At 50.6% G+C, this 27,477-nt stretch overlaps 2 long non-coding RNA genes across 14 annotated transcripts in view; one reads left to right on the top strand and one right to left on the bottom strand.

The window, feature by feature from the left end:
* The window catches only part of LOC105096446 (uncharacterized), a 232,075-nt gene that overhangs the window by 9,714 nt on the left and 194,884 nt on the right, over window positions 1–27,477 (top strand). The gene's annotated exons all lie outside the window — the stretch shown is intronic.
* LOC116148944 (uncharacterized) lies at window positions 1,068–12,417 on the bottom strand. 2 transcript variants are annotated; one of them, XR_010377012.1, is made up of 3 exons: window positions 11,656–12,417; window positions 7,680–7,765; window positions 1,068–1,537 (listed from the first exon to the last, which is right to left on the bottom strand). It is a non-coding gene; the product is annotated as an uncharacterized LOC116148944 (long non-coding RNA). The 2 variants fall into 2 exon arrangements; XR_004132578.2 differs by lacking the exon at window positions 1,068–1,537 and adding an exon at window positions 4,873–6,811.

Raw genomic sequence — 27,477 nt, 5'->3', positions numbered from 1 at the left:
ATTTTGAAAACATGTAGTAAGGAAAACAGACTGGGAGCATCTATGACAACACGTTTGTGCTTGTAAATCTGAGGTTCTTTAAATTCCTTTTAAAAAAATAGTTTGAGGGAAAGGTGTTCTAGCCCCAGAGAATAGCATAGCGTGTGTGCAGGACCCAAAGCAGGGGAAAGTTTGGGATGTTTGTTCAAAACATCAGGAGAGTCCTGCGGGTGGAGTGGAGTGAAGGGCCGGGACAAGAGACACAGGACCAGGGCAGGGTCCGGGGGGGCAGGTGCCCTGTCTTGGTCCTGGAGGGCCTTAAGCACTATTCCAGGCCTTTGTGAGCTGCTGAGTGGGGCAGGGCCTGACTGATTGACATTTTTATGGGTAGACAGTGGGTTGAATGGATGGCAGTGGTAGCTGGGGGCCCCGTTTGGAGGCTGTAATGCAGCCATCTAGACCGGGGGCCTGGACTGTAGGTCTAGCAGTGGAGAAAGAGAGAAGAGGACAAATTCAGTGTTTATTCTGGGGAGAGAGAGGACTTCTGCTTGGAGGGCAGAGTTCGATGGGTTCCGGATGGGACGGAAGACGTAGCCAAGGTTCTTCCAAACCCAGTGAGGAGCTTGGCCTTTATCCTGAGTGCAATAGGGAGCTATGGAAAGTTTTGAACGGGGAGGCAGGGATGAGATTAGAGTGGCATTTTAGAGAGATCTGTGCACATGTGTGTCCTGGGCCTGGCGCCACCGAAGAACATTCTAGTTCATGTCACTGAGAGCATGTCACTTACCCTCCTGTTGGATTCTTGGCTTTTCCTGTTTTTCAAAAGGAAAGAGAAGAAAGAAAAGGCCTGCAGTGTGGAAAGTCCCTGGAATTTATGGGAGAGCCGCTGGAGGAACAGAGGTCCCTTCCGGCATTTATCCTGACGTGTTTGCCCCATAGTCGCACTCAGGTAGTGATTCATCCACCCGGGGCCAGAGGCAGCCCTGGGATCGCTTAGCCAGTCTTCCCACTTAGAGATTTCGAAAAGATCACTCCTCTCCTTGCTATGCTTTGCTTTTTTAAAAATTTTTTTATTGGAGTACTGTCAGTTACAGTGTGTCAGTCTCTGGTGTACAGCACAAGGTCCCAGTCTCTACAAAACAGAAAGACTCATGCACTGCTTTTTACAAAAGAGACAATTGCATTTGGTCCAAGAGAAACCTCTGAGGCGAAGGTCAGACTGTCCTGGCCAGGTTTACACTCAGAGGACACCTCCAGCGGGGTACTTGGGGCTTCTCCCTCAGGCTGTGCTTCTAAATGTCATCACCTCCCCCTCATCAGCCTCGCAGGGCTGCCGTCCCCACAGGTCACTTGGGAGGAGGTGGCCTCCCGGAAGAGTGCTCTGGAAATGGAAGGGGAGGGAGCTTTGGAGGCTGCCCCCTGGCCTTTGCTCTGGGCTTGGGTCCCTGCTGTCCGCTCCCCATGCCCCGAGGTTGGCCACTGGCGGAATCTCTTCCTCGTCATTTCCCAGGTCGGTCCTTACATGCTTCCTCAATTAGAGACATTCCCCACATACTTTCTGCATTACAAAGGAAAAAAAAGCAAAGGGCTTTTTAAAGAAGCAAGGGGTGCTAGAGAGGGGAGACCACCATTTCAGAGATGGTAATGAGTGGACGCCGTCTTGGCAGCCACGGCTTAGACGGCAGTGTTCGGTTTTCACACTTCATACCCGGGCAGTTGCTGACGCCCCTGACCCGGGATCGCGGCGCTCTCTGTCCTTTGGTCCAGCAGGAAGACCTGACATCTATGGCACCAGAACGCCCTCCTGAGAGCTCCGGCACGGGTCCCAGCTGTTCCCTGCTCCCACTCCTGCCTCCTCCTGGCTTTTAAAAAGGCAAACTAGATCTTGAAACTCAAGGACTTAAAAGCTTTTAATGGCTTCCCATTATTAGTTCGAGTACCTGCTCCGTAATAGGCCCTCAGTGAGTATTGACTGAACTGCTAAGTGACTTGAATGGTGGATCTGGCCTAAGGACCCAGCCCTCGTAGACCCTCAAGGCTGAGTGAAATCCTCAAGGCCAAGTGCTTTCTGCCAGTTGGATGCCTCTGCTTGGATCAGAAGGAAGGCTTGTCTGGTCAGAGGCAGCTGGCGAATGGGGTTTGAATAGTGTTGAAGGATTGGAATGATGTGATTCTTCTAGAGGATGGGTGCCTGCGGATTCACTTTTTTTCTCCTTTTAATGGTGGTCCTGGGGATTGAACCCAGGACCTTGGGCATACTAAGCAGGTACTCTACCACTGAGCTATACCTTCCCCCCTGCAGATTCACTTCTAATGTTCATGGCTCACCCAGGGAGAGAAGCAGATGGCTGGGGAAATGGACAGGTTGCAATTCCTTACCCTGCTCCCACTCCTAACTAACTCCTGCTGATGCTTTATGATTCAGCCTAGGGGTCACCTCCTCCAGGAAGCATTCCTTCATCCCCTCCAAGCACCACTGTATTGAGTCGCAGCTTGGTTTCCTGTCAAGGCTTGCAAACTCAGCTGCTTAGGAAGATGAGCAGATTATATAAATGTAGCCAGTGGGCCCGATAGAATACAGTCGACAGCGTGCGGAGTGGCCAGCCACCAGTCCCCGCTAACCTAATGCTAACCCTAACCAGCCCCCCTCTCCTGAGGGGGCGGCTCCTCTTTGATTCCCGCTCCCCCTCCCCACCTTCCCGTTTCCCTCATGCCAGAAAGTAGATTCAGTGTTGCAAGACCTACTTTTGAAAGAGAAGCCAGGTATCATTTTTTTTTTTTAATGTGAATTCTCCTTGTTTTCAGGTGTTTCAATTCAGGTTTTTAAGGAACACGCACAGGTCAAACGAGGCACGCACGACTGGACCAGATGTGGCCCCCGGGCCAGCAGTTTGCAAGCCCTGCTCATGGTCTTCCCTCTCCCTTTGCACAAGCCCCTCTGGACACGGCATGCGTTTTCTGTGCCCGCAGCACCCATCAGGGAGCTGGCCTGTCTCAGTGGGCACTCCCTGCTTAAATCCTTGTTGACTAGAATGCTGCCTACAGAGCACCTCCCCGCATACACGGTATTAACATTTCCCCCCTTAGAACTGTTTGCAGATAATGTTAATCTGAATTACTTCTTCAGTCCCAACCATCCTTTTGTGATAGGCTGTGTTTCTAGAAAAGTCATCATTTCCTAGATTGTTAACAGCTCTCTTCCTTTTCCCCTTCCTTCTCTATCCCCTCAACACATGTTGGCCTTTTTTTTATTTCGGAGAGGGGATAGCTAGACCTTTTGTATCCTGCTAGACTCCTAAGGTGCTGGTCAGCTGTTATTCAGCTATGGTGGTTTCTGGCCGGCTCACTGACTTTTGCCCTCCAAGTTAGGGAGCCTTTGCTGGTTTCCATCAAGGGAATATGCGTGCTTTTGAGATTTTTCTTCATTTCCAGTGAGCCATCCTGGCAAAATTGCTGAAACAATCAGCTACGATGAGGAATCAAAGCCCCACCCCATTCTGTGCAGTGTTTCCTATCTTGTCTTTCCTTATGTTGTGGAGGCAGAATTCAGTAAGCATTCAGTTGCAAACTGTAGGAGCTTAAGATGTGCCTGGAACTGGAGAGAGCAAAGCCCTGGGGAAAGAGAAAAAGAACTGTGCATTTTACAGTCTGAAAGATTCATGCTTGCTTTTGGGAGATGCAGAATGAGAACGAAGCCACTGACAACGAGGACGCGGCATTACTGCAGTTACAGTGCAGCGTCGTGCTGTTTGTTCAGCGTGATCAGTAGCTACAATAAAAGGGCGTCATAGAGAGATTAAGCCCCGACTCTGTGCCATTGTTAAGAACTTTGCCATATTCATACAGATAATAATTACGAGCTTATATGTAAAAATCACAGTGGAACAGTGACATTCAATCATCCAGGATTTGCTGTGTGTCGCTCACTGGGACTGTGCTCAGGCTTGCTGCTACACTTGGGGATCCCTGTGAGAACCACCCCCACCCCCTGAGTCCAGTGCAGGAACTTCGATGTGTGCTTTTGCACATGGTGACAACACCAGGGTGGGGTTCGGTTCTCAGAGATGGACAGGCACTCAGGCTATGAAGCAGCTGATGACATGGGATGGCTTCAGATGGCAGGTGCCTTAGATGGATCTACGTGGATAGGATGACTGAGGTCTGGCTGGTCTGGGAGGCTTCTTCTGGAGGAGGTGAGCCTTGAGATGGGGTAATGGACAGAGTTGGTGGGTGGCAGAAGAAGGTGGCTTTGCCAGTTAAAGAAGGGCCGTGGTCTCTTTTCTTACCTCTGAATGGGGTTGCTATTTCCTGCCTGCCTCTGGCTGATAGAAGGATTTGTAGTAAAGTAATACTGGGGTTACTAACAACAGCCAGCGTCCCGTGAGAGCCTACTATGCGATGGGCACAGTGCCAAGGGCTTCCCTTCCATCACCCCATGGACTCCTCAGCACTACCTTATGGGATAGGAACCATTATCAGCCCCATTTTTTAGATGGGACAAACTGAGGCTCAGAGCAGTTAACTGATTTGCCCAAGTTCACACAGCTATTAAAAGATAGGTCAGAGCCCGGGTCAGAGTGCACAGACTGGGTTTGGAACCAATCCATTAACCAATCTATTAACTCCAGATACTCAGGAAGTATAAATATGAATCCTTTTCCCCAGATGAAGTTTCTCTTTATTTCTATCCCCCGTCTTCACACCTCCAAAGGGCGGGACAGTTTTGACTTTGGCTGCAAATTTTAGCTATTATTGCCCCACATCTCTGGTGCTAAATTTAGACAATCTCTGGATGGAGATTGAGAGAGAAAAGGGGAAAATAAGCTGCAGCTGTCCCTGCTGATGTGAGTCACAGCGAGAGGGCTGACAGGTTTCATTGACTTATTTATTTTGGTGTCATTAACCCATTTTAAGTATACACAGAAATTGGTGGTGGTGAAGAGGAGGGGGCTTGGGAAGCTGCTGGTGAGCAGAATGACAGAGAAGCTCGAATGGGGAGGGAAACTGACCAGCACTCTCCTCTCTTGCTCTGGTCATTATTGTAAGCGGCCCGTAGGCTTCAGACAGCGTGAGTGCTTGTGTCGCCTCAAACTCTGACCTCAGACTGTCTGGTTGGAACCTTGGCGTTGCCACTAAATAGCTGCATGGTCTTCAGATCTCTGTGCCTCGGTTTCTTCATCTGTAAAATGAGAATAAAGCCCTGCTGTCCTAGGGTGGTTAAGAGGATGGAGTGAGCACACGCACAGAACAGCTTCATGCCCAGTGTCACTTCCTCCGTGACGTCACAGTGTGCACCTGACTTGCGTCATTTTTTTTAATCTTGCAAAGTCCATCTGTGCTTCCTTGGGGAAGTCAGGTCATGATACATGATCTTGGGTGTGGCTCTCTGTGGTTCATTAAGTTCTGCAAGCAGCAGAATTGTCTGGCTAAAACCTAGGTCAGATCACGTAAGTCTTGTTCAGAACCCTCTGGTAGGTTCTTGTGTCCCTCTGGACGGAGCCACACCTGCACTGTGACCCGGCCCAGCTCTGAGACCTCTGGCAGACTGCCCCTCTCCCATCGTCACTTTCCCAGTGAAGTTTCTCCCCATTCAGGGTCGCTCACCCAGCAAAACGTGTCCCTGTCCTCCGAGCTGTTTTGTTTCCCTGCTTAGCACTCACTGGAGTCTAAGGTCCAGTCTGAGTCATCTCTCTTGCCTGCGGTCCATAACCCCCAACAGAAAAAAAGGCTTCAGGGGATTTTTGTTCACTTTATTGTCTTCTGTGTTCCCCATTGTCCAGGCTGAGGTTCGTTTGTTGAGTGAATGAATGAAAACAATCTTTGCATCTTTGTCGGACAACAGACCTGTGAGGTGGGGATTCTGATCTCCATTTGACAGACAGGAAAGTGCACACTGGTTTCCACAGCAGCTGCGCCATCTCCCATTCCTACAGCTGAGCACACGGGTCCCCAGATCTCCACATCCTCACCCATACTTGTTATATTTTTTGTTTTTTTGTTTCTGTTTCTGTTTTTGTGTTTAGTTTTAGAATAGCCATCCTAATAAGTATGTAAGTGACATCTCATAGTGGTTTTGATTTACTTTTCCCTAATGACTAAGTGATGCTGAGCACCGTTTCATCTGCGTATTGGTCCCTTGTAGCTCTTCTTTGGAGAAATGTTTTTGTCGCTGTTGAGTTGTAGGAGTTCTTTATATTTTCTGGATGTGAATCCCTTATCAGGCAGATGATTTTCAAGTATTTCTTGCATTCTGTGAGTTGTCTTTTCACTCTCTTAAAAGTGTCCTCTGATGCACAGGGGTTTTTAATTTTGATCGAATCCGACCATTTATTTTTTCTCTTGTTGCCTGAGCTTTTGGTGCGAGGTGCAGACAACTGGGCCGCACTTAGCCAGGGCCATCCAGCCAGAAGTGACAGAACACCGGTCCCGACCACAGTCTATTGATCCGTTCTCCAACATGTGAGTCGTTGGCAAAATTTTTTTCCTTTGAGATTCTTTTCCCCCAACACAAACAGAGCTGCTGCGAGCATTCTTGTCCGCCTGGTTACATGTGCCAGGGTTTCCGGCTAGGGTGGTAGGACCCAAGGCTGCTTTGGGTTTTCCTGTGCTCATAGACTCTCAACATCAGAAGGGCCGTCTTTGGCCAAGGACTGCTGACCATCAATGATAATCTGAAAAGAAATGCTGTTGGTGTGATGTTGAAGAGCACAGTTCCTGGAATCGGGGCGGCGGTGGGGGGGCCGCAGATTCACTTTTGCCTTTGATTCATTCTGTTACTTAGTTTACTGTGCAGGGAACTTAACTTCTCCCTTCCTGTTTCTTCAGCTGGAAACTGAGGATAAAAGTGTTGCATCATTGTGAGATAGTGCAGGCCGTGAGATGAACTCACCTGAGGGTCAGCGGGTGGGGTGATAACAAACACTATCACTGAGCCCTCACTGCAGTTGGCTTTGTTCCCTGTGGGCGTTTAAGGATCTCTTATACCCGCCCCAGACCGATGCTGGGATAGACACTGCTGCCCAGAAGAAGGGCAGTGACTCAGAGAAGGGTGCTCAGTGGCAGCGGTGGGAGGGGACTCGGGAAACAGCCCTGGTCCAGTTTACTTTTGCCTCCACGTGGGCCAAGGATTCCAGGCAGGTTCAGGGTCCAGCTGGATCCCTGCTCTCTGCCAGGTCACCTTGACCTGCCCAGGCGGGATGTCCCCCCTCTTCCCATTCACACTTCCCAAGCTCTTCTGTATGGAATGTAGGAAGGCAGGGCCCCTCCTCCAGTGGAGGTGTGTTTACGAGGGCCCTCAGCCAACATACCCCAGCCAGGATAAGCCTTTCTGAAACAGATAAACCGATTGCAGCGGAATAGAATGGGCTCCCGCCAGGCCTGGATGCCTCCACGTGGAAAATACAGCCACGTCATGGCTGTGCTGCCGCTGTCCTGGATTCCAGCCTGCGGGCCCAGATTATGGGAGGACGGCAGGCAGGTCCCTCTTCCTGGAGAGGGACCCATTTCATCAGCGAGACTTATTCATTCCTTTATGGCTTAGGCCCAGAGGCTGGGCTTTTGACAGCTGGGTGCTCTGCCTGGCTTTTTGAATCATTCTGATACTTGGTAGCTGAGACCGCCCAAAGCCGCGGATAACCGCTCCCCTGCAGGAGGAGCACGGAGGCACAGCGTGGCGGATAAGAGTGCAGTTTCTCACTTACACGGCATCAGTTTGATGTCTGCCTGCACCTTCAGAAGTCTCAGATCTCCTCGGGGAAGTTACCTTCTTGAGTCTCAGTTTCCTCATCTGTAAAATTAGACAACAATTAGTACCGAGTAGATACTTTGTTGTGAGCACTGAATGAGATTTTGGACACGAATGGCTTCTCCCCAGAACCGGTATGCAGTAGGAGCTCAATAAGCACTGGTTGTAAGTATCCAGCCGGCCTAGGAGCCCTGAGTGGACGTGCGGTTGATGGGCCTGTAGCCACCAGGGGCCAGGAAATGTGAGCTGAGTGAGTGAAAGTGTTGAGCGCTTTGCTATTTGATGAGCCCATTAATGCGAGTTGCTTCCTTTGTTAAATGTCTAGCTTTGGAGTCCAGGGGCCCACGCTTGAGCCCTGTCTCTGCAAAATGATGCTAATGGCTTCCTTCCTTGACATCCTCATCTGCAAATTCACGTTTGCTCACACCTGAAGTAGCTCTGCCCGTGGACTCACCTCTGTTCTGAGCTCTCTGCCTCTGTGTCTGATCTGTGCATTTAATCCTTACGACAGTCTGTGCTAGCTGTATTAATTTGCCTATTTTACAGATGGGAAAACCGAGGCAGAAAGGTAAGCAAGTGTCCAAGGTAACAGCTAATAAGTAGCAGGGCCGGAGCCCAGATGCGAAGCCAGGCCGACTGCTTTTAGGACCCGTGTGCCTAACTGGTATGCCTTCCTGCCGGAGGCCGCCTCTCCCTCAGGGGGAGTTGATCTGATCAAGACGTAAGACGGACGAGGAGGAGCTTGGGGCACTTGAGAGGAGTTTATTCAGGGCACCCACCACCGGGCCCACAGGAGCGCACAGAGCTGTCAGGGAGGTCCCCCAAGGTGAGCTGACGTGGCAGAGGTGGGATCAGAACACAGATGACCCTCAGGCCACCCTCCCTGGGGGAAGGGATGCTTCTGTGCTTGGGGCTTAATCAGTAAGAGAAGATTAGCAGCAGACTCCTTCATTCCATTTGCTCTAGTAAGTCCGGAGGCAGACACGTTCCCTCCCAGCCAAGAAACTGAGTCGCACCGCCCCAACGCCCCTTTCCCCACCCACCAGACTGACAGTCTGGTTTTCATTGTTGGAGTAATAAATTATGCTTTTTAAGGATGAGAATGTCTTCCAGCTGTTGAGTGGTTTAAATTTCCAGATGTTCCGCTGCCCAGGAAGCAGAGAAGGGTGCCGGATGGGATCTCCTTAAAAGTTGCCGAACAGAATGGCTCATTAAATTTCAGTGATGTGCCTCTGATCCTCAGGGGAGAGATAGTATTTCCCTGGAGGGGAATTTGCTAGGGTGGCAAGTAGTAAGTGAAGATAAGTGAACTGGATTTGTAGGCAGGAGGCCTGAGTTCTGGTTCCTGCTGGCTGTGTGACTTTGGGCTGAGCAGACGACCACCCTGAGCCTCTTGTTTCCGAAGCTTTCAGCTGGCAGCACTTTTTAAGAACTGGAGGAAGCATTGTTGTTTGGTGCCATCCGAAAGGGGCCGTGTACATGTTAACTCATAGAATCAATGAAAGGCCGGTGAACTGTGTCTGACAATGAAAGGAGACGGAGATGAAGTCCATCCCTGTTTTTAACATAGAAATATGGAGGCCGGAGAGGCTGGGGCTCGTTCAGGCTATCGCTGGACCGGTGCTGTCTGGTCTAGTAGCCAGTGCGTGGTGATCCAGCACTTGAAATGTGGAGGAGTCCGAGCTGAAATGTGCTGTCAGTGTTAAGTGTGCACCAGATTTCTAAGTCTTAGTACAAAACAGAGCATGTAAACTGTCTTTGATAATTGTTCCTGTTGAGTACACGTTGAAGTGATAAGATTTAGACGTGCTAGGTTAAGTCAAAATAATTATTAAAATGAACTTTGCCTCTTTTTGTTATTTATTAACATGACCACGGGAAAACTTCACATTGTGTATGTGTCTTGCATTATATATCTAGCAGACAGCACCAAGCTAGACTGACACAGACAGCGGCCTTCCGAGTTGTGCGGTGTAGACATCCATAATTCAGCCTTCTGTGCTTTATCTGCAGGATTAATTCTGAAAGTTGAAACACTGGTGAGCAGTGTTGGCGTGATTATGTACATCCAGGCAGTGGGTGATCCCGTGTCCTGTCTGGACCACTCTCTGTCCTGGGGTTTCCAGTTGCCTCCTCCTCTTGAACTACTTGGCTCTATCCTGGGAGTAACTGCTGTTTGAACTCTCAGCCGGCTCCATCGAGCCCCACCGTCCAGTTTCTCAGGTCACTTCCTTGGGAACTGCCTCCCCCCAGCCCCTGCCCCCCAACATTCTGGTGACTGTGGACCTGCCACAATGTCGAGGGTTCCGTGAATTTCCCTTCTTTGCTTGCCATGGCTCTTCTGGGCTTGAGACACTTTTTACTGGATCCCCCAACAATCTCTAAATTGGCCCCCTTGTTTCGTAGGATCGTGTAATTTGTTCGGAGCAGAATCTGAAAAGGAAAACGAGACGCAGTGCGTCCTTCTCTTGGTTTCAAATTACACCTGTTGCCCGTTTTATCCAGGAGCACAAGTCATCATTTCTTTCGACTAATGCTTATTTTCCTAGAGATGACTTTCCTTATAGAAAAATTGGGAAATGTTAAGAGTACAAGGAAGAAAATAAAGTTCAGACATCTTGCTGCGATTCCTTTCTTTTTTTTCTTTATGTTATTTCTTTTAAATGTGAGCTCCCCTAATGTTGACACTTTTATTGGATTTTTCTCTTAATGTAATAGAAGTATTCCCACGTGATGTTAGAAGCAGGCTTTTAAGTATCATTTTTCATGCAACATGACGTTGTAACATCCTGTTGCAGTGACGGTTTGGCATTTTCCCAATTTTACCTGTAATTTTGAGTGATAAGCATATTTCCTGTCCTTTTTGCTCATAACTAGTGCTGAGATGTGTGCTTGCGTGTGCCTCTGTAGACGTGTGTATAGATATGTGTGCACATGGGCGAATAAACTTATTTCTGCCTTTTTGGATTTCTTTGGGATAGATTTCTGAAAGTAGAATGATGAGGTCAAAGGTGCTAGACGTTTTTAAGGCTCTTCATACATAATGAGTCGCTTTTTCACTTGGTTTTGCCAAATGGCAGCCGCGAAATGATGTCGCACATTTCCTCTTCGTGGAGTTGCTTTCTTGTAAGTTGGGTTTCTTTTTTTATTATTATTATTTTTGTTTGCTTATTTTGTTTTGGGGGAAGTTTGTTTATTTGTGAATGGAGGGACTGGAGATTGAACCCGGGACCTGGCGCATGCTAGAAGTGCACGCTCTACCACAGAGCTGAACCCACCCGCTAAGCTGGCTTTCTGAGGGAGGCGTGGATCCTGTTGAGGGGAAGGAGATTGCTCTTTTGTGTTTGTCACTGCTTCTTATTTCCCTTAAACACCGCGCTTTGCTGTTTGGGAAACGGGAGCTGCCTTGTGGGACTGCCGTGAAGGTTATGCCTCGAGGTTTGCCTTGACTGAGTGGAAGGAATTCTCGCCCGAGCCTGAGGCCCAATCACCGTCAGTCTCACCTAAGAGAACTGTGGAAGGTCACTCGGCTCCCATCAGCCTTGTGTTCACCTGGGTGAAGGGTAGATTATGATGCCTGCTTCAGGGCTGCTGGAGGGTGAAAGGAGAGACTGCTAAGAGGGGCACGGCCGCAGTGCGTTTTCAGGATGCTTCAGTGGAAATCCAAGGCACGAGCCTTGGAAGCAAGGTGCTCAGGTTCTGCCTCTCACACAGGGGCTGGCTGCGTGTTCCTCGTCGCCAGCCGACCTCGCTGGGGATAAACACCCGTGTGATATCCCCCTGTTATGTGTGTGTCCCCCAGACAAGGAGCAGGAGACAAGAACGTTTACATCCTGGGTACCTCCCAGCTACGTGACTTTGGGCAAGTTGTTTTGCTTCCTGGACTTTAGATCCCCTCCCCCCCCAATGGGATTAATAACCCCAGTCCTTACCTCTTGAGGTGGTGGTGAAGGTTGGATGAGATGGTACCCGTAAGTTGCTGGGCCTGGCGCCTGGCCCTGGGGATTGCTCAGAAAAGATTAGTTTACTAGTTACTAGTTACTCGCTAGTGCACTCCAGCAGACTTGAGAGCGCCCCAGCGTGGAGTCAGAGCAGCCTGCAGGTTAGCTTCTCAAGCGGGTTGCCCATGGCTCGTGGCAGGCGGGTTCATCGTTTGGACTCTGTAAAGTCAGGAAGGACCCATCCAGGTTGGTCATTTGGCAGATGACAAAGTCAGGCTCTAGATGGCGAGTCGTTCTTCAGGAATTTCCTCGTGTTCCCATTCATGTGTTGGAGAAAATGTGTCACACGCAGACCCACACATGCTCTTGGACTCGATCAGGAAGATGCACCAAAAAAAATGGTAACAGTGGCTGCCTCTAAGGAGACTCTCGGCTGGCAGGAGGAGGTTGCAGCTCTGGCTCTGTGACCCTTTCTGTCTTGTTGGAAGTTCTTACCACGTGCCTGTATTAGTCCTTCAGTCAATCAGAAACAGGTTGTAAAAAATCCACCGAGTAGTGAAAGGTCTCCAAATGCCACCTGCTTCCTGATGCATTACTGAGAAGCCCTAGGAGTTTCCAGGAAGCTGTTTTTCAGCTGTCTGTCCGAGCCCACGTCCCCTGACCCCCAGGCCGGAGGACTTCCAGTCACGATGGTCTCCCACCGCTTTGCTGGCCTTCCTTTGTGCCTTCCAGAATCCCAGCCTGAGTGCTGGATACCCCCACCCCCAGGCCGCCAGGCAGCAGACCACCCATTGTCCCACCCTCTGGGGTGGCCCTGCCGAGCAGGCCCGAGGCTGCAGGCCCTGGCTTCCTCCTCCCCAGCCCCATCCCCGGCCCTCTTCCTGGCCCAGGCGCCTCCCAGGGCAGAAGGAAGAGTCTGTGCAGCGTGTTCCTTGTCCTCCTTTGACCCAAGCCCTGTTCCAAGAATTTCAGGGCCGCTGTGCTCGCAGGACAGAGTTGAGCTGCTCCCTCAGGCCCCATGCATGGAGCTGGCAGCTCCCTGGAAAAGTTTCTTTCCCCCTTTCTTCCTGGCACAGAGGGTGGGTTCCCCACACCCCCTTCCCCTCGACCACGCATCTTTGGGGTGATTTGCGTTGAGCCCTGAAGGAGCACCTTGCTCTGGGGCGTCAGTGAGGGCAGGGGGCAGAAAGCCTGAAAACCCAAAATTCTTCCTCCTTCCTGAGAGTCTGTGATCTTTCTCATGGCCCGAAGCCCCTTCCCTCCCTCCCCCAGAGCCGGCATCATCTTGTGAGCCTGGCCGCTCACCTGTTCTGTCTTTGAGGCCATTGAGTTCCGTGGTGAGCAGTGTTTTCCCTACCTGATGACCCTTTCAGGATACAGGAAAGCGTTTAGAGGCCCACTTTCTGTTTTCCATTGAAGTTGAGAAGAGCCCTGTCGATCCCATGGTCAGGGAGAGTGGGGCAGGCAGGGCAGCGGTGTACCTTCCCCTACTTGGATTATCCACTTCCTAGGAGGGGAGACCAGTTCTAAAATGCCATTGCTCTTGGGCCATGGACACGTGTGCACATTTCAGCAGCGTGGGGCGGAGCCAGCCTCTTCCACTTTCCATCCTCAAAGTAGACCTCAGGCCAAGGGCTTCTTCCTGTTTGTCTAGTTTCTTGTTGGCCAGATGAGGGAGAGGCCCAGGGTGGATGTGACCTTCGTGAGGGAGAGGCTCTTGTAAGATTCTGGGTGAGAAAGACTCATTATTATTTACAATAACAATAGTAACAGTAATATGGAGAAGCAGTAGCCGCCACAAAGCACAGACCTTTTAATTTTCAGCTGGGACAGCGGGGCCTGCCGGCTTCTCCTCTCTTCTGTTTGGCAGCACCAGCATCGTGGTGTTTGTGATCTGCCAGGGATGTACTTTGCAATTTAAATGATAACGCAAACAACTCCTGTTTTCATAGACGCTTTAGAAAACTTGCGTGAAACCACGCCGCGGTGGTTTTGGGAGCCCAGATAGGCCAAGTTTCCCTTGAAACGAGGGGAGAGAGGAACCTTAAGGACAGCCCATCCCCAGAGACTGAATGGCTGCATTCATCTCAGCGGGGCTCCCTGAATTAGCGCGAGGACGATGGGCTTCCTCCCAGACCCACCCTTTTATGTATGTGCTTGTGGCCAGTCTGTCTCAGCTCGAAATGAAAGTCTGACAAGATGGGCTCTTTTTTCCTGCTAAAAATAGTTACACGCCAGATGCCGCGTTCCAAGTTCTGCGCCTCAACCAGCTAAGGAGTTTTGGATCTTTTGCCCAGAATGCCTGTTCAGAAGGTAAACTTATTAGCATCTGAGCCAAGGATAATAATAACAATGATTCAGGCAAAGGACTTTGTGCTGGGCAAAAAAATAAGGATTGCAGATTGCATATCATGGGACATATATCAGAGATGGGATGGTCCCAGCAATAAAAAAATCCATTTACAACTTTGGAATTAAGCCTGCAATGGCTTTTGTTTGTTCTTAGAAGCAGTTGGTCGCCAGTCCCTCTCCGCCTGGTACCCAGAGCTTCCCAGAAATCCTTTCTGACGGAAGAGCTGCCAGAGGCCTTTAGGCAGCAGGACTTTCTTTCAGGTGCTGCTTTGCCTCCTTTTTTTGCGTTCGTTCTGTAAAAAGAGGGTGACTGCTCAGCCCAGCGTGTAAAGAACCTGTTTTCTGGATGGAGTCAGACTTGGATTGGATCTCAGCTTTGCCGCTTACTGGCTGGCTGTGTGAATGGGAGCAGGGGTCATCTATTTCCCATCCGGAGAGTGAGAACAAGAATTTTACCTTTGCAGGGTTGGGGCGTGCACCGGGGAGCATATTTACAAGATGCTGCGTTAGCTTCCTAGGGCTGCCTTAAAATGCCTCCCCGCAAGTGCGCGGCTTACGACAACAGTCACTGATTCTCCCACAGTTCTGGAGGCTAGAAGCCCCAAATCAAGGTGTCGGCAGGGCCATGCTCTCTCGGAAGGCTCTAGGAAACAATCTCCTGTTGCCTCTTCTAGCTTCTGGTGGTTGCTAGAAATTCCTGGAGTTCCTTGGCTTGTGGTTGCATCACTCCAGTTTCTGCCTCCATCTTTTTTTTTTTTTAACTTTTTTTTAAATTGAAGTATAGTTGATTTACAATGTATTATTTCCTGGTGTAACGCATAGTGATTCAGTTATGTGTGTGTGTGTGTGTGTGTTTGTGTGTGTGTGTGTGTGTGTATAAAACGTATATGTATTCTTTTTCATTCCAGGTTACTGCAAGCCACTGACTACAGTTCCCTGTGCTATTCAGCAGGACTTGTGTTTATCTATTCTGTACCTAGTAGTTTGTGTCTTCTGCCTCCATCTTCACATGGCCCCCTCCCTCTGTGTGTCTCTGTGGCCCCTCCTCCTCTTATAAGGACGCCAGTCACTGGATTTAGGGCCCACCCTAATCCAATATGACTTCATCGTGACAAATTACTCTGCAAAGACCCTCTCCAGATAAGGTCACATCCTGAGGTTCTGGGGGCACATGAATTTTGGAGGGACACTATTCAACCCCAGCAGAGATGCCTTGCATGTTATGGCAGATAACATTCTAGCAGGTGACAGCATTGGGTATTTTTAGGATTGTCACCTATCAGAGGTCTGGATAAATATTTCTCAGATAAGATGGGAGCAAGTCTGGCTATTTGGAGAACAGAAGGATGGCCAGGTGGCAGAAGCCGATCAAGGAGGGGCGATTGGATTGGTGGTTGGGGAGGAGGCAGGATGGGGTGACAGCAGCTGGCTCTGTGGATGGGGTGGCCCTGGAGCTGGGGAAACCACATTGCTTTATTCCTGGTGAGCGCGATGGTGGCCCGGTCAGAGTGGTGGCCAAGCAGTCGGAGAGGAGAAGTCGCATTCTGGATTCTGGGATTGTGTGTTTGTTCTCTTGGCCACTCCCGGCCCTGGTCTCTGCCTTGCTGTGTCATTTGGGACGATGAGTGTCACTGAGGTTGGGGAGAAAATGGAATGCTTCAGAGTCTGCAGGAGCAGGTCTGACCCCAAGGCCTGTGAAGTGAATTGTTTTTTATGGCCTCTGCACACCTGGGGCCTGGCTCTGCTACCTGCTAGTTGCACATAATCCCCTGGGCCCCATGGACCCTGAGGAAATCCATGGGCTAGAACTCCCAGGGGTGGTGAGGGATTCAGTCAGATTCCTCTGGCCACTTTCGGTCAACCAGCAGGCATTCCAGACTCCTGTGCACCTCCGGACAGCCCTGCCCCGGGACTCTGAGGGATTGCCCGCATTCTTCTCCCAGAGCTGGAATGCGGCTGCAAGGCCAGTGGCCGGGGGGTGGGGGGGTGGTTAGTGCCTCGAGCCCGCCTGCCCTCTGCTCCAGCCCTGCTAACTGGGTAATACCAGTTCCTCTCTGCCTGCTCGGCCTGGCCCTCCCACCTCCTCCTGCCCGGCCGGGGCTGGCCCAGTGGGGGTAAGTAGATATCGACCCAGTGGACAAATTGTGTTCTAGAAACCACCTTGAGGATCTCATTCTCTTGGCCGCAGGGCTTGGGGTTTGCCTGGCCCTCCAGGGAAAGGAAGGCTTTCCCCAGGGGACACACTGACTGTTAGTCAGTCTTCCAGGCCAGTGCTTCCCCACCTTGAGTGGACCGTAGAACCCCCGGGGGCTTGCTGAAGCCCAGGTGGCTGGACCCTGCACCTGGGGCTTTAGGGTGGGACCTGAGCATTGGATCTCTTTCAGGCTCACAGATAACGTCAAAGTTAAGGATTGTCTATCTCATTTTGAGTAGCGCAGTCTAGTTCCTTCTCCCCCCAGAGTCCCCTCCTCTCTGCCTCCCAGGCCACCAGCCCAGTCCGGAGCCCCATACATCGATTCTTCCTCACAGGTCCCTGTGCTCCTGCTGAGGCCCCTGACAGCCTGTTCCACACATATGAGCCCCAGAGCCGGGCACCGTCGCTGCTTCACCTCGCCCCAGGCTTGCACCTCCTCACTCTTAGGACACCCTGAGCCGCCTGGCCCTGCCCATCACCCAGCCTGGGTGAGTCACCCTCCCACCGAGCAGCCTGGTCTTCAGTTAGTCCCCTGACGTCCTGTTCTGTGTGCACTTGCTGGTCCCTCCTCCTGGGACACTCTCCCCTCGGCTCTTTGGAAGGTTTCTTCCTTCTCACCTCAACTCCTGTCTCCTGCTCAGACCGCTCCATCTAATAGGGCCCTTCCCCTACCTCCCTAATCACCAGATGCTGTGTCTGTCCACCTGGCACCAATCAGTTTTTAAACAATCTTTTTTTTTTTTTAATTGACGTATAGTCGATTTACAATGTTGTGTTAATTTCTGGTGTACAGCATAGTGATTCATTTATACATATACACATATTCCTTCATATTCTTTTTCATTATAGGCCGTTACAAGGTATCACATGTAGTTCCCTGTGCTCTACAGTAGGACCTTGTTGTTTATAGATTATCTTTATTGATTTATTTTGCTTCTCGTTTTTGGTACAGCTCCTCCACTAGAGGGGAGAAGCTGTGACTTTGCCCTCCTTGTTCTTTGTGTTGTGTGATGCTCAGTGGGTGGTCAATAAATATTCTTGAATGGATGAAAAAATGAATGGATACTTGAAAGCAGACTGCAGAGGGTTAGGTCGAGGCTGAACCGTTTAGTTTGAACTTCTGAGGGACTGCACCTGAAGCCCAAATGGGACGTCCCTGTTGGAGCTGACCGGAACTAGACGGTTCCAGAGGCTGGATATGGTAGGAAAAATGCTAATTGCTAATTGCTTAAAATAGTAGGAACTCACCGAGTGCTGGCAGTGCGTCAGGCACTGCTTTATGTATGCTAAGGCTCCATTTTACAGAGGAGAAGACTTAACCCAGAGAATGTCCCAGACAGTAAGCAGGAGAGCCTGGATTCGAACCTGGGTACCGCAGCTCCAGAGTCTGCACATGTAACTTCTGCACCATCTTTAGAGAGGCTGCGATGAAAAAGGGGAGGGCGTGGGGGTGGTCCTCTGCTTGTTCCCTTTGTACAAAGCTTCCCTGCTGGGTGGTGCAGTGAAGTCCTCCGGGGGAGGGGTGGGAGGACCCTGGTGGTTCTGGTTACAGTCAGCCTTCACTAGCCTGCCCCAGGCTGGAGAATTTGGACTCAAGTTCATGGGACTCTTGGGGCCAGAAGCCAGGGCTCCTGAGGCTGAGTTAGCATTTGCCCGGCAAATGCCAGAGCTCTTTGGAGTCTTGTTCCATTTTCACGGCTGACAAACGCCCGCCTCCCCAGGGCAGCCATAGTTGCCACCCGGAGCCCACAGGAGAGCTGTGGGTGAGCTGACTGAGGAGATGGTATCTGGCCGGGGCCACTAGGTGAGAGAGAAGAGCCTGTGGGCTCACCGTCCATTGGGCCCAGGCCTTGATGGCCAAGGACTGTGGGCTTCAGGCAACACCTTTCAACCTGGAAAGAATGGAAAAAAAAATGTTGCGGGTGGATCTCAGCTGCTGCCACTGACATTTTATCATTTAAGCACGTATTTTTTTGAATACCGGAAATTAAGGGGAAGTTTAGAAGCTTCGTAATAGCTTCATGAACCATTGCTTTTGGAAAATGGACTTTTGAAAAATTCCCTTGATTGACTGTTTTTAGGAGGGTGTGGATGACTTTATATTATTCCTGTGAAATTTCCTGGGTTTTCCATGTCAAATATTTTATTTCATTAGAGAAAAAAAGAGAACTAATGCTGACTGAGCCCCTCCTGTGGGCGGGGCAGAATGGTCCCTTTATTCACTTCTGTTTTGTCTATTACACTGTCATCCTGTGAGGCAGGGGGGTGAGCGTAGCCCAGGGGACGGAATACGTGCCTAGAGCCGGGATTCATACTGGGTCCCAGCATCCACGAGCCTGGGGCTGCCAGGTGTCGTGGGTCCAGGTACTGCTTCCTTGACTTAGTTGGTTTTGGGTGGAGTTGTGGATATTAGATGTAATTCAAAAATATGTTTATTCATATGTGCATATATATATATTCTATTTATACTGTATATTAAAATATGTTTGTAAGTATAACGTGTATATAATCATATATTGCATCACAACATGCATACAGACTGAAGGTGGGCCTTTCTGAAGCAGCTGTCTGGGGAGGCTGCCGACAGACGTCAGCGGCAGGCCTGTGCTCAGAAAGTATTGGCGACAGGTAGTTTGAAGGTTTGTCATTTGGGGGACTGTTATGGAATTAAATAAACTGACTCAGCTCAAATCATATAGAATCAAAACCAAGACCTGACTCCAGTGATAATAGTAATAATGACAGCTTTTATTTACAGAGGGTTTGCCATGTGCCAGGCACAATTCTAAGTGCTTCCTGTCAACTAACTTAGTATCATGCTCATAACAGTCCTGTATTCTAAGTACTGTTACCACCCTCCCCATTTTACAGATGGAGAAGCTGAGATTCACAGAGAGGTTCACTAACTTGGCCCCAGAGCTGTAGTGGAGTAGGCTTTACCACATGGAAGGAACCCTGTAGCTCCTACCCTTAACTCTTCCACCTTCTGCCTCCTCTCACTGGCTGAACTCAGCTGACAGCTGGTGCGTCAGGACGGAGCTGGTAGGCACAGAGCCAGGTGGAGGAGGGTGGGCCCTGGATTGGAGTTGGGGGGAGAGGGCAACAGGAGACTAACTCAGAGAGTGAGGAGGTTCCTGTAACTGGAGAGGAGTGAGCAGGTGAGGGCAGGGAGGAGGTGATGTCAGAGAGGATGGGGGTCCATACCCTGTGAAGTCATCGAAGTGAGAAGCCTGTGGAGGGCTGGAGCAGATGTGCTTAAGGATCATCGACACTTCCATCAGGACAGCATCTCTCTCCGTGGTGGGTGTGGATAGAGGCCCCTTGGATGAGCGCTGGGACCCCAGAGCTGATCCCTGGAAGAAACAGGCCCTCCTCCCACCAGCCTGGATGATGCATTGGCCCTGTCTACGTGCCGTGTGCCTGCCAGCCCATAAACAACAGGAAAGAGAAAGGAGCAGTGCGTCTCAAAAGAGGATATTCTGGGACTCCTGATAATCAGATCCCATTGTAAAGTCATGCTTTGAGTTACAGCACTGAAATCTTTGGTTCCAGTGGAAAACTTTTACAGACTGTCCCCGGCAAGCTCTGAATGCTGTTTGGATCTCAGAAGGCCTTAACTAGTGTGGGATGCTGGTGGACAGACTCTGAAGGGGCAAAGGTCATGTGCTCAGTGTGCTGGCCACACCTGGGCGGTTGGCCCTGGCCATGGGGACTCCCACCACTCTCAGAGCTGGGCCCACAGAGGTCTGTTCATCTGGTTGAGCTCCCCGGAGTGACCATGCCCACTGGGAGGCTGGTCCAGCCCAGCCAGCCGTTGCTTGGTGTCATCTCAGGCCAAATCTCAGCTGAGTCCCTCTGGGTCAGCTGGTTCTCACAGGATGCCCAGGGGCGGGAGGGCACACTCGTGGGTCTCGGGTCCATCTCGAGTGGGATAGAGAGTGAGGAGGGAGGGCTGAGGCTCAGACAACTTACGGTTCTGTCTGGTTCTACCACTGAGGCCAAGTAGACCCCAAAACCCTTTGCTGGCAGGACTCCTCCTTTTCCTCTTTTTCATCCCCTAAAGTTTGCCCTGGGAATGGTTTGTGGCCAAGTGTTTTACATCCTTGAGTCTTGGTCTGCACCCCTGTAAATGGGGATGATTGACATTGAAGGCTGTTGGGAGTGAGGCCTGGCACATAGTACCTGCTCAGTAAATTCCCTTTCAGTTTGGAATTAGATCTGTACCCATCTCTCACTGACCAGGAGGAAGTGGGGACAGACACTGGTGGCCCCATCTGATGGGAGGTCAGATTAGAAAGGCATGGATACCATGCCCGAAGTGGGATCTGTATAGAGTCCGCGTCTTGACCCCAGACCCTCACCACGGCAACATTTCTCTGCCCTGTCATCTGACCAAGAAGATGCACACTGGCATTTTTATTTGCAAGGGCATTTAGTATACTTTTACATTATTTTAAAATAATTTACTTTATTATTAATTATTATTATTTATTCTTCTTTTTTTTTTTATTATTTTTAAAGTTGTATGGGATTGGTTTGTGTTTACATCCTCAGAATTTTATGTCTTTCCTATTACCTTTATCCATTTTTATTTTTTTTAATGGAGATGCTGGGGATTGAACCCAGGCCCTTGTGCATGCTAAGCTCACACTGTACCACTAAGCTATACCCACCACTCCCCCATTTTGGGTTTTTCAGATAAAAGCTGGAAAACTGTTTTGCCCTTGGATGCGACCTCACACTGAATTTGTTAATGCCCCACTCCCGGACAGCAGTTCTGGGCTCTTCATGGAAAAGCCATGTCTCTGAGTCCCAGAGTCTCAGACCCAGCTCCCTGGAAGGTCATCTGTCCCTTCCTTCTTGAGAGGGCCTAGCTGGGCCCACAGTAACTGGTGTGCACGAGCCCTTCCTCTTGGCTTCAGAAGAGACCTGGTTCATCCCCCAGTAGATTAATCCGTCTGAGGATGTCAGCATCTTGACCCAGCTCGGTCACCGGTCCTTCACTAGATATCAAGGGGCGCTGGACGAAGCAGCCTCCAGGAGTCTGCCTAGCCCCAGACTCCTAGAAATCACTAGTGGACAGCAAGAATCACAGGGCTCGAGGACCAGGTCAGAATCCTCTCTGGAACCTGCTGTCGTATGCCCCAGCAAGCCCTCAGGTGACAACCCCAGCTTCCCGGGCGGCCGAAGCCACAGACGGGACCCTGCTACCACTCAGGTTGCTGTGAGGGTGGAAACTGGTGATGTGGTTGGAAGAGGTTTGTAACAGGCCAGGCGTTTATCAATCAAACCCTCTGTGAGTGATGCTTGCTTTTTATATGAGGTTGGGATGGCTCGTTTTCCTGGGCAGACTTAGAGGTGCTCACGTGGAACTTGGTACGAATTCCTGGAGGAAGCCCGTTTCTTTCCAGAACACAGCCTCCGGGCCATGCCTTCGGAAGCTGTTAAGTCCCAGGCAAGGAGTCTTGATATTCTCCGTGGTTCCTTTGGGGAGCTCCTGGCCTCTGCATTATTGATGCCTGTCTCCATTATTAAAAGGCCCTATTTGCATTAGTTAGCTGAATTTGGTGCCCCTGTGAATAGGAAAGCTGCCTGGGGAAGCCAGTCCTAATTGCAGCTTCATGACGGGTCTGAAATAATAAATGTAGAGCAGTCTGTGCTCTTTGGTGCTCATGTTCACACCGTACACGTGGCCTGTTTCTCTCCTTTCCCCTAATCATGGGTCCTTTGGAACTCAGCAGCCCTCCTCCCTTCTATAAATCACACAACCCTCCTGCAACCTGTAAGCCTCTTTGCTTCTTCAAGATGCAACTCAGGTGCCACCTCCCCCAGGAAGTCCTCCCTGACTTCCAGACTTAGGATAGCCACTTGTGTTAACCGTGAACAGAGCCCTTCTCGTCCCCTTGCATCAGAATGTCCATCTCATCTGCCAGACTGAACTTTCTGGGGATGAACCTGTGTTTTATATGCATCTCATTGCCTGTGACAGTGCCTGAGAACTAGCAGACACTCTGTTTGTGTGGGGTGTGGATTGCAGTAGTGAGAAAAGATTTCTTCATGGTGGGTTTGGAATTGAGCCCTTCGTACGCTATAGAGAGTGCATGGAGGGTGTGCGTTGGGAGGGGGGATGGCACTGGAGAACTGAAGCAGAGGCTTCAATGTGGGTACTGAGATTGGTCCTTTCCCTGGAGCTGATGGTCTGAGTGAGGGCTGGTGGGGACTGAACTTGGAAAAGGGAGTGTAAGGCTGGCTTACTGATATGTTAGCTGCCTGAGTGAATAGTGTGGTCTTGAGTATTGAGGGAATAGAGGGACCTTCAGGGCTTTTGAGCAGACACTCCCCAAGACACTGAGATTGTCTCTTTGGTGGACTGGCTGGGGTGAAGAGGAGAGGGTTAGGGTGGGGGAAGAGGGGGTTTAGAGGCATTTGAGATCCTAAACCAGGTGTCTCCAGGGAGAGAGAGGAATGGTGGGACAGAGTTCTTATCTGAGTCTAGAAATTTCAGAGCACTAGCTCTTGATCCTAAGCACACACTTAGATGACTCAGCATTGCCAGCCTCCATCTACTGGAGGAGGTTATGCAAGCGACATGGTGACGCAGCGCACTCTGGAAGCTGGAGGGAGCATATGTAACACATCAGATCGGCAGGTGAACGGCCCAGGGTATCTCTGGTCTCGGGGAGGATTCTTAGGAGACCTGAGATATTTGCAGAATGAAATGTTCCGTCCAGTTCCCTGTGCACAGCCCCGAGGCATGGTGCAGATTGCTGCGTGCGAGAGTGACATCTCTCCAGCTCCGGTGGTTTTCCCTCTTGGACAGAACTTGAGGAAAGGTCATTCCTGTTTGTCGAAGTTTCACCTTCCCGTCCACCTTTTGCCAAGAGCCAGTGCTGGAAGGCTGTGCTTTGTAGAGGCTCTTCAGGTGGTTGAAGCTGTAAGAGATCCTGAACTAAATGGTCATGAAAGAAAACAAACAGTCCCTGATCTCCAAATATTTATAGAGTGTAAAGAAGGGACGTTCACATTTCCCTCCACCTGCACTGGGAGACCCAGTTCTGTGGCTTGATTGCTGTGACTTTGAGGCCTCGGTTGGCGTCTGTGCTGCCTTTGGTCTCCCCCTCCCTCTAAACAGACCCCGCAGTCTGCTGTCTCCCCAGGTCTCCTAGGAGCCTTTCCCTGTGGGGCCCCTTCCCCTCTGCCAGTCTCTCGGGGGAACAGATGAAGCGTGGCAGCCTCGGCTGCATCTCACCTTCTCGACGTGAAACCTGCTTTCGTGACTCTGGCTTCTCTGGAGTGGTCCTCATCCTCGCCATCTTGCTAGGTGCTCCTGCAGGCTGCGTCCCGTGACTTGGGTCCCTGGGATGTGTAGCGCCCACAGAGCCCAGCCCTCGGCCACATGCATGCGGCAGGTTGCTTTTCAGCATCTGAAGATGGTTCACAGAGGAAGAAACTCAAGTGGCACCTCAACAGGGGATAATTTACCCCATCATAAAAAGGGAGACGTAAATTTTAAAAATGCCACCTTTTCCTAATAAGATTGTGCCATGCACACATCGGTCATGTACTTGACAGCTGACACAGCTGTGAGAAACAGCCCCGTGTGCATCCGTTGCCAGCGGGAATCGAGTTGGTACAGCCCCAAGGGAGGGCGTTTTGGGGTTCCCCATCCAGACTGCACCTGCAGGTGCCGTTTGACCCAGCAACCTCACTGTAGTGGGGATATGTTCCTTAGAGATGTACTTAAAGAGAGTTGTGTGAAACGGATAGTGCACATGACTATTCATGGCAGCGTTTGTATGGTAGCAAATCTTTGGGAGCAACCCATAGGTCCGTGAGTCAGATATTGGCTCAGTAAGCAATGGCCCTGGCTCGCGCCGTGGACCAGACGCAGGAGAGGGAGGAAGCGCCGTGTGCGTGACTCGGGCAGGTCGCGGGCGATGTTGAGAAAGCCAAGTACAGAACACTGAGCCTGCCGGTTTTTGTGTAAAAAGTGTGCGTGTGTGTGGCGGGAATGTAAGAGTTTATATTTGCCCCAACTCTGTAAGGATGCCCTAGAAATCAACATGAGGGGCAGCCTGCGAGTGCTGAGGGGGAGACAGGGCAGGGAGGGAAAGGTGCACACAGGCGCCTTCTGACTGGGTCTTTGGGTAGCTTTCGATTTTTGAACCATCTTAAGTGTATTATCTGTCATACAGATAATAATTATCTGTTTAATTTAAAAAATTTGTGACCTTCTTAAGGTGAGACGGGGGGTTCTGTATTTTGGGAGGAAAACTGCAGAGGTAAGGTGTCGTTTCTGATCACATCTCATCAAGGGTGCGTGCTCTCAACATGGCTGATACGGACCCCAGTGGAGGGACTTTTACAAAATGCATGACCAGTCCTCTTCAAAACCAGCAGGGTCACCAAAACCCAGGAAAGCCTGAGAAACTGCCACAGCCGAGGGGAGACAGGAGACAGGATGACTCAGTGTAATGGGGGGTCCTAGATGGGGTCCTCGCACAGAAAATGGATATTACGAAAAGACTGAGAAAATCTGAATAGAGTATGGATTTCAGCTCGTAATATTGGGTCACTGCTGGTCTACTACTGGTATGAAATGGATCATCTTGCACAAGATGACGGGAGGGGAAGTCTGGTGTGGAGTATGAGAACTCTCTCTGCTCTATTCCTGTTTGTCTGTAAAATCTAACTGTTCTTAAAAATTTAAGTTTATTTAAAATGAAGCAGAAAGAAAAAAATCTTGGCCTCATTTCAGTCTCTCGATAGCCTATGAGTTATTTCTGTCTTACGGAGGAGAGGACTGAGGTTCAGAGCGGTTATGTAATGTGCCCCGGTGTCCACAGCTGGAACGTGGCAGTGGGATCCCAGGTGTGGCCCAGCCTGGCAGGGGAGGCAGTGACAGGCGAGCGTGGAAGGGACCTCTGAGATGGTGGGGCACAAAGAAGGGGAGCTAAGTCCCAGACCAGTGTGTGGATGTGGGCCACCTCACAGGGGGCTGGGGTTGGAGATACAGGCGGGGATCAGATCCCAGGGGCCACCTTGAATGCTCTCATCACATAAACAATTGTAATGATGTGAAGTGATGGGGATGTTCACTGATGTTTTATGGTGACCATTTTACAATATATACATGTATCAAATTGTCACATTGTAAACTTAAAACTTACTATTTTATGTTCATTTTCTTAGACTTCAGACCTTTACCTTCTCAGGGTCTGTGTCGTAGGGTCAGGGTGGTTTGGGGATGGGACCAGATGAACCACGGGTGACAAAGCCCCCACGATCTTCCTAGGCTTGGATCCTTTGAGTCGTGTAGGATAAGGCAGAACTTGCCGCCTAGCCTGGCTTTTAGAACAGGGTGTTCCCAGGAGGTGGAAAGACTGGTTTTCAATCAAATAAAGACAGGATCCTGCAGACACTTCCAGGGCCCCAAGAGGTATGTCATCACACTCCTGGCCACACCGGTCGGGTAACAGGGGCTAGAGTAAGACACGGGGCAACTTTAAAATAAAAAAGGAGGAAGACTGTGTGTGCTTGTGTGTGTGCAGGCGCATGGGGCTTGCTTGGCTGGGGTGCCGGCTGTTAGGGACTGGAAACTTCTTCCTAGGGCAGTTGGGCAAACTTGGAAGAGAGCCTGATGGATGCTCAGACACGCAGTTTGCAAAGTAGCACTTTGACAGAGATAAAGAAACTTTATTTTGCAAAAAGGTTTTTAATCTCTGTAGTTTCCCTGGGACAACTTTTGAAGCTTGACCTGAAACTCAGGCCACGTGTACCTGTCGGGGTCGCGTGGTTATGCTTTCTGTGGTGATGCTACTCCTCCTGGTTCAAGGACTCTGCAAAAGCTCACTGATAATAAAAAGAACTGATATTTAGATAGGTTACCAGACCCTGTGATTTGTCCTTTGACACACCGGTGCAGAGCTGGCTTTGAATGTTGAGAGTCACTGCCTGGCTTTGGCGAGCTCCTGCCGTTTTCAGAGCACATAATTAATTACATAGTGTCTGCACATGGGGTTGAGCAACGTCAGATTGATGATGTGAATTTTGTCCTTTGGTCTCTTGTGTAGACCCCTCAGTGGGTCATTGTCGCTATGTCTTAAATTAAGGAAATACTGTTACAGAAAAGCTGAAACATTTTATATGAAAACAAGAGGGCAGAAGGAATAAAAACAAACCCCAAAACTAGGGTGTGGATTTTAAATATATAACCTTGATGGGGGTGGTGGCAGTGAATGAGGGTGTTGAGAATAATTTACTGACTCATTTGCCATTGTTGCCTCTTGTGAGTGGGGGTGAGGTTGACCGTTTTGGGGTGGGGACCCTTCCACAGAGGCTGTCCCTCTTTGGGACGCACTGCGGGTGTGTAGGAAAAGCATGGGATGTGGAGTTGGATATTCCGGATTCCTTTTCCGAACTCAGTCCCAAGCTGTGTGCCCTGGGGACCCCGTGGGCCCCATCTGTCCGCCGGAGGCCATGGTGCGCACCTTGCAGGCTTCAGTTCACAGTTAGGTCAGGCGACCTGTGAAAATGCCTGGCCCGAGCATGGCATTGCCCTCCAGCCCGCGGTCTGGGGCAGAGGCTTGGCCTCTCTGCCCGAAGTGAGAAGATGCATACCCGGGAGGGAAGGGCTCAGGGGCAGTGGCCGGTGGCGGGAGTCATTTCATCGCAGCCTTGGGGAGGGGAATTCGGACCAGAGATCGGGACTTGCAGAAATGAGGTGATTCATTACAGGCAGGCCATTAGGTTCTCTGGACAGTGGCTCCTCCATGCAGGAGTGAGGTTGGCACAGAGGGTCTCTGGGGGCTCCGTCCCCTGTTCCTCTGTGGACTGGCTTCATTGGAGGAACGTGCCAGGCTTCTCTGGCCCGGCTCCCCTGGGCCGGGCCCGCAGTCTCTGCTCTTGCCTGCCCACGTGGGAGGCCAGTGCCGCTGCCCAGGTGAGGCCCCTCGTCGGTGCCGGGCGAGGATGCCCTGGGGCTGGGCTGCCCATACCCAGGTTTCTGATGTTCCAATTCTTGCTGCCTGAGTCGCAGCGGCAGCAGTTGCGGGGGGCGCGCTGGGTTGACCTTGTAGACAGTCTCAGACAGGAGCACGGTGACTGCAGCGGGAACAGAGCAGGTCGCAGCTTCCAGCTGAGAGGGGTCTCGGAACCACATCGTGCTAACTGACCCTGCGTCCTGTTGCCAGGGGCTGTGTGCCCAGCAGCCCACTGGAGACACCCTTGGGTGCTTGGCCAGCTGGGTGAGTGCCCGTCCAGGTTAT

Source organism: Camelus dromedarius, chromosome 20, assembly GCF_036321535.1.
Source record: "Camelus dromedarius isolate mCamDro1 chromosome 20, mCamDro1.pat, whole genome shotgun sequence".
In the NCBI taxonomy this organism is placed as follows: domain Eukaryota; kingdom Metazoa; phylum Chordata; class Mammalia; order Artiodactyla; family Camelidae; genus Camelus; species Camelus dromedarius.
Note: the sequence above shows the minus strand (reverse complement) of the source record. Positions and strands in the feature narration are given on the sequence as shown.